The sequence below is a fragment of the Argopecten irradians genome, chromosome 5, assembly GCF_041381155.1.
Source record: "Argopecten irradians isolate NY chromosome 5, Ai_NY, whole genome shotgun sequence".
NCBI lineage: Eukaryota > Metazoa > Mollusca > Bivalvia > Pectinida > Pectinidae > Argopecten > Argopecten irradians.
The window spans coordinates 41,957,751-41,975,616 of NC_091138.1; the positions used below are offsets into that span (position 1 = coordinate 41,957,751).

The following is a 17,866-nucleotide window of genomic DNA, read 5'->3' on the forward strand; positions in this document are numbered from 1 at the left end:
AATCTACCAGAGTTATCTCCCTTCGCTTTACTCCGTCAGTTCTGACGGGACGCATCCTGAACTCATCGGGTATTATCACGGTAATATCTATTCCCCGAGGAGTTCCGGATGGACGGGACGGTGTTAAACGAAGGGAAGTAATTATAAGCATTGATGTCATTATTTTTTAATTCCATCGGGATATGGAAAATGTTTGCAAACTGTGTGAATAGCGGATTCACACAAAAGTTTGCAAACAAAATTGTTTTCATAACCCGATGAAATTAAAAGATAATGACATTAATTAACTCTGATAGATCATGTACAGTGAAACCTGAATTTACCGACGTTCTGTGGGACCAAGTTAATGTGTCGGATAAAACAAGTGTCGGTAAAACCAGTGTTAGTATGGACTGATCAAAATATTCCTATAAATAATCATGTATATATATAGTCACAATTTGTTTCAGAAACAACACGCCATCTTTATCAATTATAAACTGCTCAGTACCCCTAATATCCCAGGGGCTTTATTCACTTTCGTTTATCAACAGTAAAAGTAACCCATGGAGTATCAAAAATGACCGGTCAAAGCTAAAGTGAACAGTCGGGCAAGGATGGCTAAAGTCGATAAAAAATGGTGTGAATGTATCCAGTAAAATTTCTTATGAAATAGAAAAATAAAAATCTCTCGCCAAAATCTGTCTGCGTACGAAGAAATTAATTTAAAGTATAGTAATCCTAAAACGTCCTCCCGGCTGACTATGTCCGTGGTTACATTTTCACGCAGCCTCGCTTTCAATGCTTTCAACTTTCCTTTACTTTAATGGCCAGAACTGGGAAACGTAAGCAGAACTTGGCCGTCGTATTAATATGTGAGAACTTTTGGAAGGCCAATGAACGCATTTAGACTGGTTTTCTTTGCCCGACTATTCACTTTAACATCATAAATTCAGTCCAAAAGCGAACAAATCTTCCTTTTTTTGTACAGGTATGCAAGTCATACAATATTTACACCGGCAAAATAAAGTCTCAGGTAGTTGAATAATCAGAGCACAGGTAAGTCCTCGTGCACTACGACAAATGAAGAACCCTAATCAAGGAATTAAAAACATTAATTTGTAATTTACACAAGACAATTTGTTTCGTAGTATCTCATTGGGTAATATTACTGAAAAATAAATTATAATTACATATTATTTCACATGCATATACATATAATATACCCCCTTTAACTCGAAGTCGAGATAATGGAAGGTGCCCGCTGAGACTTTGACTTATCAGAGTAATCGACTTATAAACTTCGAAAGGGAAACCACAAAAGTGCTCGCCTTTTAACCACTTTTATCCACTTTCACTGTTATATATGTAGTTTCTGGTGGTGTTTTCCGTTCAGAATTTCTAGAATAAGTCGTTCGTGTGTGTAGATTGATGTATATCAGGAAGGAAGGAAATCTCACCACTTGTATTGTACTCAAACCAAGAGGAGGACTTGGACCGAAACTTCCATCACCAGTGTGATTGAGGATCCGTGTGTTACATACTGTACGTGTGTATACGACAATAACATGATTCACTGAGGGTTCACACAAAAATCATACAAGGAAAACAGGATTAACGAAAGGTAAGCTTCATCTGAGTATTCAATCTAATTAGGGCTTTTCACCATGTGGTGAAAAGACCTATTGTTTTTGTTCTGTTTTTTATTATTATTATTCTTCTACACTTTTTTTGTGTCCAAAAGATCTTTAAAATGGTAAGAGGTATGCCAATGGCCTTATTGTTATATTGTATGGCATGAGTTGAAGGGGTGACCGCAACATTTTTAAGTAGGTCAAAAATCCAAGATGGCCGCCATGACGTCATACCTAAAAAGTTTAAAACAGCCATACCTCAAAAACCGTTTAAGATACAGCAAATATTTTGATGTTTTATGTAGATCGTATAAAAGACTAACTTTTATTCAGTTACAGCAATTAGGTCAAAGGTCAAACAAAAAAGTTCGCTATGAGGTCAAAGTTCACAAATTTTTATTTTTTTGATTTTGCGAAATTTCTTTTTACATATCGATGCAGAATGTCATTCTGATGAATTTGGTGTCTTTTATTTTTCGGTAGCACTTCCGGTTAATGCTGTATGCCATTTTGAACATTCCTTTGATCTTTGCTAAATTCCCTTCAAAATGTTTAACATTATATATTGTCGAACTGAATGACTAATATAGTCTGCAATTGCTATAGAAAAGACCCCTCTAATGTGCTCTAACGTTTGATATGATTTTCATCTTCATCAAAAAAAAAAAAAAAATGGCCGCTATGACGTCATATCTTAAAATTTAAAAATGCTTATAACTCACTAACAGTTCTTTTCACAGATTTCATCCAATAATATTGTTTGCAGATAACCTTAAGCGTAAACTTTTTCTCTCTACATGTTATTACAAAAAATGGCAGCTTCCGGTTTTCGGTAAGGGTCAAATGTTAAAGTTCCTGTTTTTAACAATAAACTTGAAAACTTTTCTCCTGAAGTTCTGTAAGGTCTAGGATCTTCATATTTCATATATAAGATGTCCAGGGGATGGGCTATAAAGTCAGATTACTAGGAATGACCTTGACCCATATTCAAGGTTACATGAGTCAAATATGTTCAAATCTTTAAATGACTCAACAATAACCAAAATGACAAGAGTCTTCATACGTTCAAGGTCACAGGTGTCCAGAGTTTAAATATACATACCGGGGTATATATACTTAACAACACCGCAAGTCAGATGACGTTAAGGCGCATTCGATCTCGTTATCATTTGCTCGAACGAATTTGGAAATATGAATTGGATTAAGATGAGAGTTCTCTTCGGATGATCAAACTTCATGCAGATCTTCACTAAAACACTTTTATTCAGGGCTGAAAGTCAAGGTCATTTATTGGTTACAACTTCAAAACCCATGCATTACCTAGTTCTTAACTTACCTGGCAATGACGGTATTGTAAACTACATATAGTGAAAAGCCCGCCAAATTGTCTATGACAATTTCTAGTTAAAACTAGATTTGATCGCGATCAAAACACGGGATTTCCACCTGTGTAATGATATAAGTAATGTTAGCGAACGGACGATTGCTTGAACGAACGGGCGATGTCACTCAATATTTATCAGAAAGCGTTTCTTACGAAAGTAGTCTGGTCCAACTGAAAAAAACAGATTAAGGGGAATCCCCCTTTGGGCAGAAGATTTCATAGAGATGTAGCAGGGCTTGTAAATAGTTTGTGCTTTATGGGAATATATATGGTGTCGTGGTCCTGTGCTAGCTGTAAGAGTGCGTGTGTATCTTGTACACGTAGAGCTGTCGTGCACAATATGTTATTGTATCGAGCGCCTGTGTTGTGTTCCGTCTTCGTATTGGTCGATCGTGCATGTATTGTTATAGTCGGGTATATATATGGGTGTTCTATCCATTTTATTGCGGTGTACTGAAGGATTGAGTTCCTGAACCTAATAGGTTTTAAATAGAGGTGGGTAATAGGAAGCAGGAAGGGGGCATGTTTATAGGTATAGGGTGGTAGGGTTGTAAGTGGGGCATGGAGGGGTTGACGGGGGATATATTGTAAATATATGTGTTAGTCTCGTCGTTGTTGGGCCCTACGTTTTGTGTAAAATATCGTGTAATATGTCATTATAAATAAATATTGTGACGTGTTAAAAGTATTTGTCTCGTTTTCCTTCACCGGCAAAAATCAAGCAAAACACACAGGTAGGGAGCCGGGCGTAGTTTGTAGTTATTAACAAACTGGGCCCGTCTCGCCCCTATTACAGAGAGGTGAGTATATAGGAGCCTGCTGATTGGATGTACTCAGGGTTCATCAGTTAATGGTTAATGTGTGGGTCGGGCAATACATGTAGATGTAAAATTTGTAAAGAATTTTGATAACTTCATTTAACCTGAATAGTAGCAAACGTTACCACGGTCCTCTATAGGAATTTATTTGTTTCTGTGATCTCAAAACTGCCGGGTAGTTTCTCAAAATAACACCGGTTGTGTTTGAACATCCGGTGTCACAGGTGACAGCTCTGCCACACACATAAAAGGTTTTTAAACCTCTCAGTTATTGGGTTTGTGCATTGCTTTTGTTGTTTGTTTGTTCAAATGTACGTCCTATTAACAGCTAGGGTCACGTAAGGACGGCCTCCCATGTATGCGGTGTAGCTACACATGTACGTGTATTTACGCAAACATGTGTACATTGTTCATATATACGTGTACATGTAGAACTTAAAACACCTCGAAAAGTATTCAAAACTAAATGAAGAAAGACCTTCGAAACGGCCCGTGTGTATATAAGATTGAGCCCAGGACAGAATTTTAACCCGGCCGCTGATTGGATTGTTTGATTCTGAATTTCAAAATCAAAAATGTTTTCTGACAGGTAATTATTCCTTGATAACCGTGATATAAATTTGGAAATTCAGATTGAGATTTAGGTTCAAAATATCAATTTTGATAATGAATAGGTAAACACATTAGAATTTCAGGTTTTTTTAAAGTGCAAAAATTCTCCATTTCTTATAAAGATCTTGGACCAATGCGGAATAACTCGTACGAGTTTTAGTATTAGAGGATTATCTCCCTTTGGTGACATCATGTAATCTCAACTACTGTACAAAATCGCTGAAAGGACAATTGATGTTCTATACCTCCGCCATTTTGAATCATATGACATTGAAATTGGTCAATATATGTGTCTGAGAGCGTGCCCTTTCACATTCGATTCAAAACCTTTCTCTTGAAATTTCTTAAATTACGGTAAAATTTACGTTAAAAAAGTGAACGAAACGCTATATTCGGAGGGCTGTATTTCCGCCATTTTCTAATTCGTGATTTTGAAATTATAACCCTGTACAGGCAATATGCCAATGTCTACATTCACATAAAATCAACACCCTAAATTAAATGAAAAAGGCTCTACGAGCTCACAAATTACGTAAAAAAATAAGGAAATGGAACAAATTGACATATTTGAGGAGCTATATTTCCGCCATTTTTTCTATATAACCCCTTTAAAATCCATAACTTTTGAAGACAAAAGTTTATACAACATAGGTATGAAAAATCAACATTAATCATACAGGTTTAAAGGCGCTAATACGTCTCGCGCAGGGACAAATATAAACTAAAATTTCGATTTTTGATGTCCTATATCTCCGCCATTTTGAATCTTATGACCTTGAAATTGGTCATTTTATGTGTCTTAGAGCATGCTCTTTCACATCCTATTCAAAACATTTCTCTTTGAAATTTCAAAAATTACGGTAAAATTTACGTTAAAAAGTGAACGAAATGCCATATTCAGAGGGCTATATTTCCGCCATTTTCAAATTCATGACTTTGAAATTAAAAGTCTGTACAGAGAATGTGCCAATGTCTATATTTACAAACAATCAACACCTTACAATAAATGATAAAGGTGCTACGAGCTCAGAAATTACGGGACAAAAATAAGGAAATGACACAAATTGCCATATTTGGAGAGCTATATTTCCGCCATTTTTCTATATAAACCCTTGCAACTCATTTGTTTTCAAAACAAAAGTTCATACAACACAGGTACGAAAAATCAAGGCTGTACATACAGGTTTAAAGGCGGCTGAAACGTCTCGGGCAGGGGCAAATATAAACTAAAATTTCGATTTTTGATGTCCTATATCTCCGCCATTTTGGATCATATGACCTTGAATTTGGTCATTTTATGTGCCTGAGAACATGCTCTTTCATATGCGCCCTTCGAAACATTTCTATGGTAAAGTTCATTTTTGACCTTTGTTTGACCTCATTTGACCCCCTAGTGAACTCGTGACCTTGACATAATTTCTGATAACATGTAATGAGAAAAAAACGTGAATTATCGTGATCTACATGGAGAATGAAACGTACATGTTGTGTAGCGTACGGTTATGAAATTATGAGCGTTTAAAGTTCGTTCGAAAAAAGCAGTTTTTTTACGTCTGTGACCTTGACCTTGAACGTTATCCTCCAAAATCGGGAGTACATTTTAAGAACTCATGTACGTACATAACGTCTCCAGATTTCAGCGCTCTACACCTCTTATTTATTACGAAGATGTCGTTTAAAGATTTAAAGCTTTTTGAACCCTGTGACCTTGAATGAATGTCAAGGTCAATAAAACAGCATAAGTTCTGTAGACATTCGTCCATGCTATGTCTATACAAAAAATCAAGCATGTGTGTTAAGTATTAAAGGCGCTGAAACCTTAAATATTTTTGGCGGGAAAACGCCAAAATAGCCTTTTTTCAAAGGCCTATATCTCCGCCATTTTGGATCACATGACCTTAAAACTTGTCATTATATATTTCTGAGGGCATGCCCTTTCATATCCAACTTTCAAAACTTTTCTGTGGTGAATTTCGTTTTTGACCTTTGTTTGACCCCGTAGCGAACTCTTGACCTTGACATAATCTCTGATAACATGGCATGGGAAAAGCACGCGCAATGTCAAGATCTGTCTGAATAACTAAACGTAAACCATGTACAGCGTACGGTAATGAAGTAATGAGCGTTTAAACTTCGTTCCAAAAAATTTGTTTTTTACGTCTGTGACCTTGACCTTGAACTTTATCGTACAAAATCGAACTTACGTTTCAAGCTCTCGTGTACATACATAACGTGTCCAAATTTGAGCGTCGTACCTTGTTCCGTTCGTGAGAAAAAGTGTTAAGAAGGTTTCGTGGAAATAATTAACTTACATTATATATAATAATAATAATAACTAGATTTGATCGCGATCAAAACACGGGATTTCCATCCAGGAAATAATCATGTTATCGATCAGACGATCGCTTTGATAATTTTTCTCTTCGCATCAAATCGAACTATCTGTAATGAACGAACAAACGGTCGAAAGAACGAACAAACGCACACCCGAAAGAAAGAAAAAAAACAATAACTATCGAGCGAAAATAGCAAACGAACAAAAAGAAAGAAAGAACGAATATAATGATTACATACACAATGTATCTGGTTGAACACGGGTATCAACATGTCCTTCCTTCCATCCGTCTTTTAATCGGCCTGTGCACTCGTCCTTACAGACAGGACACACTGCATTTGCCACGAACATACTTCCAGATATAATTTTATTAACTCAGATAAACAAACAATCGAACACGTGAATTAATGGACAGACAGATGGAAAGACACACGCGATACGATGATCACAATTTGCACACATGGGCGAACAAACAGCGCTGAAAAAGTTGAAAGTTAGAACGCATTACGATGAAATAAATATACACATAGTAACACATACATGAACTGGCATATTTTTTGCCTGCTGTAACGATACAGTAAAATCTCAAATAGTTGAAGATGAAGGGACTATCTTAAAAAGTTATATTCATCTAGACTTCGACACATAAACTGTCTAGACAGAGCACCTAGTTGTGTTTTAGTTGATGTTATCACTTACAAAGTTTTTAAGTTTTGAAATTTTGTTTTCAATTTACAATTTTATGGAACTGATGCAATAAAATCAACTAAATGGATCGCTGCCTGTCGTGTGAAACATACATTTGTATTGAACGGATCACTGCCTAAGATGGAATATTAAAAATATATACCATATTTTAAATGAAATCTCATTTTGTGTGATGTATGTGAAATGAAGCCGCCACTATGGAAAGCCATAGCTGTCTTATGCGGTAAATCTCTAATATATTATGTGGTTTTGTCGTTATATTATGTGGTTTTGTCGTTATATTATGTGGTTTTGTCTTTATATGATGTGGTTTTGTCTTTATATGATGTGGTTTTGTCTTTACATTATGTGCATACACCAATATATGATGTGGTTTTGTCTTTATATGATGTGCTTTTGTCTTTATATGATGTGCACGTGGCCTTGTCTTTATATTATGTGCTTTGGTCATTATATTATGTGCATACACCAATATATTATGTGGTCATTTCTTTATATCGAAACACCAATATATCAAACGTTTTGATGATTGAGTTGGAACTAAATGTCCGGGGCCGTGTTTGACCGACATGCATTCAAACGTCTTCTTGAGAGAGACTGTTTTAATTCCCGCGAAAAAATAGAGAAGCTACTATGAGAAATCGATCTCACAGCCCTACATCCTAACTTCTAAACGAACAAATACGATACAAATCTATGTCGGAGTTTATCTGACAAAGTGCTAATAACCCTCTGGTTACAGACAATCGGAGACAGGGTGCGTTTCAGAGAGGCCGTAGGACGGCGGGGTGGAAACGGTAACCTATGACCATCCTTGGAATGAAATTTATAAGTTATCCCTTCTTCGGACTTATTAACATTAAGGTTCCAACAGCTAAGCTAAATTTTTATATGACCAAAACAGTTAACAGTTTTTTACCATCAGTAGGTAACAGAGTAATTTAGAAAAAGACTGTTGAATGTTAAATAACAGAGTTATTAGATCAATACAAAATATCCGTATCCGATTTTAATATTGAAAATCAATCGGTTAATTTGATTGATCGATTATCAATTTCCAACCGATTCCCATCACTAGTAAAAATAGAAGTATTACCGAATGTTGTCGGAAATGGATGTAGCATAGCAAATATTGTCTGTTCAAATGCTATCGTTTTTGTGTTTTTGTTGTTTTTTTTTTTTTTTTTTTTTGCAGTAAATAAAGTGGCACTTCGGGTCGATTTATGAATTTTGAGTGTTTTATACTTAATAGCTATCGATTAACTCGAGATCTTTTGTAGCATTTGTGTGCAAATAATACCATTCATAGTTTGGGAAAATAGTGTTGTACATATATTTCCCGTTTTATTTTTTTTTCTGCACCCATACTTGCAAATATTTCAATTTTAAACAGCAAAATCATTCAGCTTCCACTGAAGAAAAAATATTTCTCAAGAAGACGTTTAGATGTGTGTTGGTCAAACAACGACCCCAGAAATTTAGTTCCAACTGAATCATTAAAACGTTTGATATATTGGTGTTTCGATATAAAGAAATGACCACGTAATATATTGGTGTATGCACATAATATATTGGTGTTTGCACATCATATGTTGGTGTATGCACATAATATAAAGACAAAACCACATCATATAAAGACAAAACCACATCATATATTGGTGTATGCACATAATATAAAGACAAAACCACATCATATATTGGTGTATGCACATAATATAAAGACAAAAGCACATCATATATTGGTGTATGCACATAATATAAAGACAAAACCACATCATATAAAGACAAAACCACATCATATATTGGTGTATGCACATAATATAAAGACAAAACCACATCATATATTGGTGTATGCACATAATATAAAGACAAAACCACATCATATAAAGACAAAACCACATCATATATATTGGTGTATGCACATAATGTAAAGACAAAACCACATCATATAAAGACAAAACCACATAATATAACGACAAAACCACATAATATAACGACAAAACCACATAATATATTAGAGATTTACCGCATAAGACAGTAATGGCTTTCCATACGCCACATTTCAACAACTATATGTGGTTATTAACACACAACACTGCGTGTGTTAGTTCGCAAAAAACCTGCCTATATCACTAGGCTCTTAAAATGTGTTTGCCTAATATATAGTTAGCTCGCAATGCCTCTTAAAACATGAAATCGTATGAAAGATTTGGCCTACGCTACGTCAGCGGCATATTTCTAATACATCGCGGTACCGCCGCCGTGTTCAATTTGATGCTACATTGCCGTGAAAAACTTATCGAAGCTTGATCAAAACGTGTAAAACGTAGCAGACCTCAACAGATCGTAACAGGCCTAGAGAGATCGTAGTGGTATCCTTGATAGACCGTGCTAAAGCCGTAGTGTACCTTTAAACCTCCGGAACAGCACTTTCCCCTATATCTTCGGTCCACCACGTAATCCGTAAAAGACCGTGGCAAAACTTTACAAGACCTAGCTCAACTTGAATACTGAGACAAAAAATAGCCAAAATTCCACGGCGCACCACGTTTCGGTCAAACGGGGCTACCGTGGTCGCCGGGAACATAGTGTAAACCTAGCATAATGAAACAATATTCATTGCCGAAAATGTCATTTCAAACTCGTATTAATAACAAAATGTGTTAAAAGAAAAGAAAATCTTACGTATATTTGGTATAAATATAAAATCATTATAGCCAAGTGCAAATATTTTTTTCTCACTTAATCTGCCTTTTGCAATAATAGCTTTGGTATAATTTGATGAACGTTCACTGCCTAAGATGGGATTTAAAACTTTATCTGTAAATGAAATCTCAATATTTTGTGCGATTTATATGTAAATTTGTTTAATTTTTGTTTATACACAATACACATACCTATATTCATATTTTTCTGTAACAAGCTTTCTGCTCTTGTGATTTATTATTTCATACTGAATTTACCTTAGGTTGTAATCAGGGCATCAATGCAGACACATAGGGAAGAGGAGGGGGGGGGGGGGGTCAGGGAATATAGTTGGATGAGGGAGTCAGATAAGGCCTTTGTTTATTTATGGGAGTTTGGCAGGTCATTTCAATTGAGGTCAAGCAGTCAGGGCTAATGTCATTATATTGTTGTGAATATCTAAGGGAGGGGTGTTTATTAGGGTCTGGATAAGGAAGGGCAGTGATGTCAGAAATTGAGTGGGGTCTTACACGTGGTGTGGGTGTGTGTACATAATTTAGGGTATTATAGTTTAGGGGATCTAGCCTTTAACCAAGCAGTAGAGGACACTTGCTTCGACAGCGTCCTTAGTTAGCTTAAGCTGATTAGTCACATGACCAAGACAGTCAATTATGATTGGGCAAATCTTATGTGACAGGAATATTAGGTACTAGGTAGCTGGGCTCTGGTCAATTTCATAATTCTTGGAACAGAGTCATTTGCTTGTTATTGTCCCAGATACTCCGAAAGTTTATGTTGTTTTGTTAATTACATAACTTTAATTATATTTTATTGTAATATGCTTTCTGATGATACCGGCTGAGGTGCTATCCCTGGTAAATAAAGTCGTCCCTGGTAGAAAAAATTCTTAACCTGATACCGGTGGGGACGCCCCCGGTAAATAAGGTCCCCGGTAGGAAAATTGACTTCAAACCAGATGGGTCCGCCCCTGGTAAATAAGGTCACCCCTAAATGCATGGTAGAAGTCTACCTGCAATATTTCTAAAGTATAACCTGATACCAGATGGGTCATCCCTGGTAAAATTAAGAGTAGAAGTCTACCTATATAACAAGTATGTTTGTAGTCATACGAGTAACTCCCAAGAAGCCACATGCTAGGTTATTTAGTCATAGTTTAGATTGTAGGGTTTTATTTGTAAATTTCATAGTATGATTTAATTGCTTTTGAATTAGATAGATGTATCAGTAATAAAACAATTGGAATATAATTTTGCCTCATTGTATTGTGTGTAAAGCGAAATAGAGTCACCGCTTTTGTATAAACAAGTTCTGTATATTTTACAATATATTTAGTGATTAACACGTAACACTGTGCGCCTCAGTGGCGGCCTAATCTAACAGTATCCAAAGAACGATTATATATTAATATTTTCAAAACGTGAGAACACATCTTTATTGTGCTTATTTTTGTCCTTATGCAGTCTTGTAAATGCATTCTATACCTTTAGTTTCATGGCCAAAAGGACGCAATTCGAGTTGTCTTCGTGACCGGGCGCGATCGTGTATTTAACTTTGATGACAGTATTTTGATGGCAATATTTCTGCCATTTTGTATTATATGACCTTGCAACTCAAAACTGTTTTAGACATCGTTTCCATAGTATATACCTACATGATAACTTTGATGACAGTATTTTGATGGCAATATTTCTGCCATTTTGTATGATATGACCTTGAAACTCAAAACTGTTATAGACATCGTTCCATAGAATATACCTACATGAATGTGCGACAATTGGCCATTTAATAGCAAATTGTAAATTCGCTGAGTTCCCGTTAAAATCATCCACATGTATGTACCATATTAGTTCTTGTCTTTACGCTTTATGTATGTTAAGATGAGAGCCTTTGTGAAAAATGTGTAAAATGACCGACAAACTTGTCGATTTAGCTACCTACTGGGTCTAGACAGTGCCCATAATTGTGGTTTAGTTGATGTTATCTGTTAAATGTTTCTAAGTTTTAAAAGATTCTTTAAATTGCACTTTAATGGAAATGATGCAATAAAATCAACTGAATGGATCACTTCCTGTCGTGTCTCTGGACTTTCAAACTTCAAACTTTATTATTAGTCAATTTTCAAAAGACAACTGTGTACAGAAACATATTTACAACATTCAACAAATGTAACATAGATAGAGGACAAATTACAATGTATATAACTTTTTGTGAAACATACATGTGCATTGAACAGATCACTGCCTAAGACGGGGTAATAAGATATACTATATCTATAAATGAAACCTCAACATTTTGTGTGGTTTATGTGAAATGAAGCCGCCACTTTTGTATAAACAAGTTCTGAATGTATTTCATATGTGGTTATTAACACGTAACACTGCGCGTCTCAGTAGCGGCCAGATCTAACAGCATTCAAACAACGATGTACATGTATATGTTAATATTATTAAAATTTTTGTCCTTATGCAATTCTATACCTTTGGTTTCAGTAACTAGTAAGCAAGTTAAATGATGGTCAAAAAGACACAACTCGAGATGATCTTGGCGAACTGTCGCAATCATATTTAACTTTGATGATCCAATTGCCAATTTCATGAGCCAATATCTCTGCCAATTTGTATGATATAACATTGAAACAAAAACTGTTCTAAACATCGTTCCATAGTACAGTATATACCTACATGTATGTGCAAAAAATGACCATTATACACCAAATTGTAAATGCGCTGAGATCCGTGAAAATCATGAAACTTTATAGGCACTCGTTACAACACAGCATTTATGCACCATATTAATTCTTGTCTTTATGCTTTATGTATGTTTAGATGAGAGTATACGTGAAAAGGTCACTTTATAATTACTGATACCATTGTAAAAATGTAAAAATAAAATAGCAGACCACAACTTAGCTCATGGTCGGACCGTGTATATTTATTCTTCCGCACTGAAGTGGCAAATATCATCACTTTTAGGCAGTAAATATACCGCAAAAATTATTTTGAACACTTATTTGACTTTGTAAAATTAAATCCTGTGCATTGTAAATATTGCAATTCTCAAAATGTTGGTAACTATTGGTGGTGAATAACATATTAAAAGCTCTTCTTGTTTCGTGAGTATGAAACTTACGACACATATAACTTGAACTATGTTGTGCTCTTGGGGCAAGATTTGACCATTGTGACCTTGAATTCATGTCAACGTAATTCGATTGTAAGCGTATACATTTATACCATACATGAGCTCAGCTGATGTTTCAAAGGAATTGTGTTAATGTAAAATGATATTTCAGCATATACATTGTAATTCAACATTTTACTACCGTGACCTTCAAGAGTGATTAAGGTCATACAACAAAAACTTATTTTGACATGCGGCAATCAGTCTTTGATGTAAAGATGTTCTACAACAATTGTACTGATGTAGCATATGTGACTTGTATGACCTTGACTATAATTTTTAATTTTAATCTTAATTCATGCAGGCACACATGTATGCCATAGGTGTATGAAATATGAAATATGTATAATCGAGTTTGATGACGTAACATAGTCACAAAGTTTTGGCGTAAAACTGTTGTAGATATCTGTCCATGCTATGTCTATGCAAATTCAGGCATGTATGTTAAGTATTAAAGGCGCTGAAATCTTGTGCATTTTTTGGCGGGGGGGAAAACGGCAAAATCGCTGTTTTCCAAGGTCTATATCTCTGCCATTTTGGTTCCGATGAACTTTTCTGTGGCAATTTTCGCTTTTGACATTTGTTTGACACCGTAGCGAGCTCTTGACCTTGTGACCTTGACATAATCTCTGATAACATGTGATGAACAAAAATCGCGCTATGTCACGATCTACCTTAAAGACAAAACGGGGACAACGTACAGCGTACGGTTATGAAGTAAGGAACGTTTAAAATTTGGTCTAAAAAGGTAGTTTTTTTTCGTTTGTGGCCTTGACCTTGAACATTTTTTACAAAAAAATCGAACGTACGTTTCAAGATCTCATGTACCTACATAATGTGTCAAAAGTTGAGCGTCGTACTGTGTTTCGTTCGTGAGATATCCTGCTAACAAGATTTGTGGAAATAAGGGAAAAAAAAAGAAATAATAACTCGTTTTGATCGCGATCAAAACACGGGATTTCCACATATGTAATGATATAAGTAATGTTAGCGAACAGACGATTGCTTTAATACTCTTTTCCTTCGCTTCTGGTCGAATGAATAAACGAACGGACGATCTCCACTCAATATTAATCAAAAAGCGTTTCTTACGAAAAACTAGGCTGGTCCAACCGTAAACAGATTAAGGGGCAGAAGAAGATTTCATAGAGAGGTGAATATATCGGAGCCTGCTGATTGGATATATTAAAGGTACATCAGTTAATGGTTAATGTGTGGGTCGGGCAATTACATGTAGATGTAAAATTTGTAAAGACTTTTTTGATATGAATTTGTTTAGCTCTGTGGTTTCAAAACTGCCGGGTATTTTCCCCAACATAGCAACGGTTTTGCTTAAACATCCGGTGTCACAGGGTGACAGATCTGCCACACACATACAAGGTTTTTGAACCTGTCAGTTATTGGGTTGTGCATTACCTTTGTTTGATTAAATGTACGTCCTATTAATAGCTAGGTTCACGTAAGGACGGCCTCCCATGCATGCGGTGTAGCTACAACATGTACATGTACGTGTATTAACGCAAACATGGCGATTGTGTACATTGATCGTGTAGAACTTAAAAACATCTCGACAATTAAGAAGAATTCCCACGTTGGGCTATATAGGTAACAGTCCAGCCAAATGAAAAAAAAAAGACCTTCGAAACGGCCCGTGTGTAACGAAAGTCTTGAGCACAGGACTAACAGAATTTTTAACCGGGGCCCTAGGGGACCGCTGATTGGCTGGTTCTAATTATGAATTTCAAAATTAAAAATGTTTTCTGTTTTCATTTTGAAATCACCTACGTTGAAATTAGTCATTTTCTGTGTCTGAGATCATGCTCTTTAACATCCTCCATTCAAAAACATTGGTCATTTTATGTATGCTGAAACATGAATTTTCAAAAGCATCCAATTCAAAAACATTTCACCTTTGAATTTTCATGAATTACGCTAAAATTTACTGTCTAAAAAATTGGAATCGACAAACGCCATATTCGGAGGTCTAATAATTTTTCCGTCCGCCATTTTTCGAGTGTATGATTCATTTCTTTAAAATTAAAACACTTTGTAAAGAGAAAATAGCTAAAGTCCAACATTTACAAAAATTCAATCAACACTCTCACAAGTATACGATAAAGGCCCCTTCGATCTCACAAACTAACGGAACAAAAATTAAGAAACATGCAACAAATATGCAAGATTTGGAGAGCTCTATCTTCCCGCCATATTGTCATATATAACCCCTTTGCCAATATCAGAAACCTTTGAAACACAAAAGTTCCGCACAACCACAGGTGACGAAAAAATGATGGACTGTACATTACCAGGTTTATTGTAAAGGTGCTGAAACGTCTCGCGCAGGGACACAATATAAACTAAAATTTCGAGATTCGATTTTCGTCTGTCCTATATCTCCGCCATTTTCGATAATCTTATGACCTTGGAATTGGTCATTTTATGTGTCTGAGAAGACATGCTCTTTCACGATCCAATTCAAAACATTTCTCCTTTGCAATTTCAATGAATTTCCGGTAAAATTTTACACGTTAATATAAATGAACGGAAACCGCCATATTTGGAGGGCTATATTTCCGCCATTTTCGAATTCATGATTTTGAAATTATCACCCTGTACAGGACCAATATCGCCAAAAGTCTGCATCTTGCAAAAAATCAACACCCTACATTTAATGCATAAAGGCCCTACGAGCCTCAACAAATTTCGGAAAAAAATAGGAGGAAATGGAACAAATTCGACATATTTGGAGAGCTATATTTTCCGCCATTTTTTTAGGAAACCCCTTTAAAACTTCCGTAACTTTTAAAGACAATTGTTTAAATTTTAAATTTTCATAACAACATAGGTTTGAAAAATCAACACTGTACTACAGGTTTAAAAGCGCTTGAAACGTCTTGCGCAAGGGACAAATATAAACTAAAATTTCGATTTTTGATGTCCAATATCTCCGCCATTTTGAATCTTATGACCTTGAAATTGGTCATTTTATGTAACCTGAGAACAAGTTCTTTTCATATGCGCCCTTCGAAACATTTCTATGGTAAAGTTCATATTTGACCTTTTGTTTGACCTCATTTGACCCTCTAGAGACACTCATGACCTAGACATAATCTCTGATAACATGTAATGAGAAGAAAACGTTCAATATCGCGATCTACCTGAATAACTAAAATATGGACGATGTATAGCGTATAGTTATGAAGTTATGAGCATTTAAAATTCGTTCTAAATTATTTAGTTTTTTTACGTCTGTGACCTTGACCCTGACCTTTATCGTACAAAATCGAACGTACGTTTCAAGCACTCATGTACCTACATAACGTGTCCAAATTTGAGCGTCGTACCTTGTTCCGTTCGTGAGAAAAAGTGTTAAGAAGGTTTCGTGGAAATAACTAAGAATAATAAGAAAAAACAGAACAATAACAATAGGGATTTCCATCCTGATGGAAATCCCTAACTAGATTTGATCGCGATCAAAACACGGGATTTCCACCCAGATAATGATATTAGTGATATGTTAACGAACAGATGATTGTTTTTATTCATATATTTTCGCTTTGCTTTAATTAGATTTGATGAACGAACGAAAGCAAGCACGGAGAAGGACTTAATAACTACCAAAACAAACAAAAGAAAAAACTAGATTTGATCGCGATCAAAACACGGGATTTCCACCTATGTAGTGATATAAGTAATTTTAGCGAACAGACAATTGCTTTAATACTCTTTTCCTTGCTTCAAGTCGAACACTTGAACGGACGGACGATCTCATTCAATATTAATCAGAAAGCGTTTCTGTCGAAAGTAGTCTGGTCCAACCGAAAAACAGATTTAAAGGGAATCCCCTTTTCAGAAAAACAGATTTAGGGGAATCCCCTTTTGGGCACAAGATTTCATAGAGAGGTGAATATATCGGAGCCTGCTGATTGGATATATTTAGGGTACATCAATTAATGGTTAATATGTGGGTCGGGCAATACATGTAGATGTAAAATATGTAAAGAATTTTGATGTGAATTTGTTAGGTTCTGTGGTTTCAAAACTGCCGGGTATTTTTCCCAACATAGCACGGTTTTGCTTAAACATCCGGTTGTGTCACAGGTGAACACGCTGTGCCACACACATAAAAGGTTTTTAAACCTGTCAGTTATTGGGTTTGTGCATTACTGTTTGTTGTTTTGTTTGTTCAAATGTACGTCCTATTAACAGCTAGGGCCACGTAAGGACGGCCTCCCATGTATGCGGTTTAGCTACACATGTACGTGTATGTACGCAAACATGTGTACATTGTTCATATATACGTGTACATGTAGAACTTAAACATCTCGAAAAGTATTCAAAACTAAATGAAAAAAGGACCTTCGAAACGGCCCGTGTGTATATAAGATTGAGCCCAGGACAAAATTTTCTAACCCCGGCCGCTGATTGGATTGTTTGATTCTGAATTTCAAAAATCAAAAATGTATTCTGACAGGTAATTATTCCTTGATATCCGTGATATGAATTTGGA

The 17,866-nt window shown here is 35.7% G+C and overlaps 1 protein-coding gene across 1 annotated transcript in view; it reads left to right on the top strand.

Moving 5' to 3' along the window:
* The first annotated feature begins 1,462 nt into the window (after positions 1-1,462).
* LOC138323908 (beta-1,3-galactosyl-O-glycosyl-glycoprotein beta-1,6-N-acetylglucosaminyltransferase-like) overlaps positions 1,463-17,866 on the top strand; it is an 84,721-nt gene continuing 68,317 nt past the window's right edge. Inside the window, exon 1 of the mRNA XM_069268837.1 lies at positions 1,463-1,603. The gene's annotated coding sequence lies outside the window, so the exon portion shown is untranslated. The remainder of the gene's footprint in view (positions 1,604-17,866) is intronic.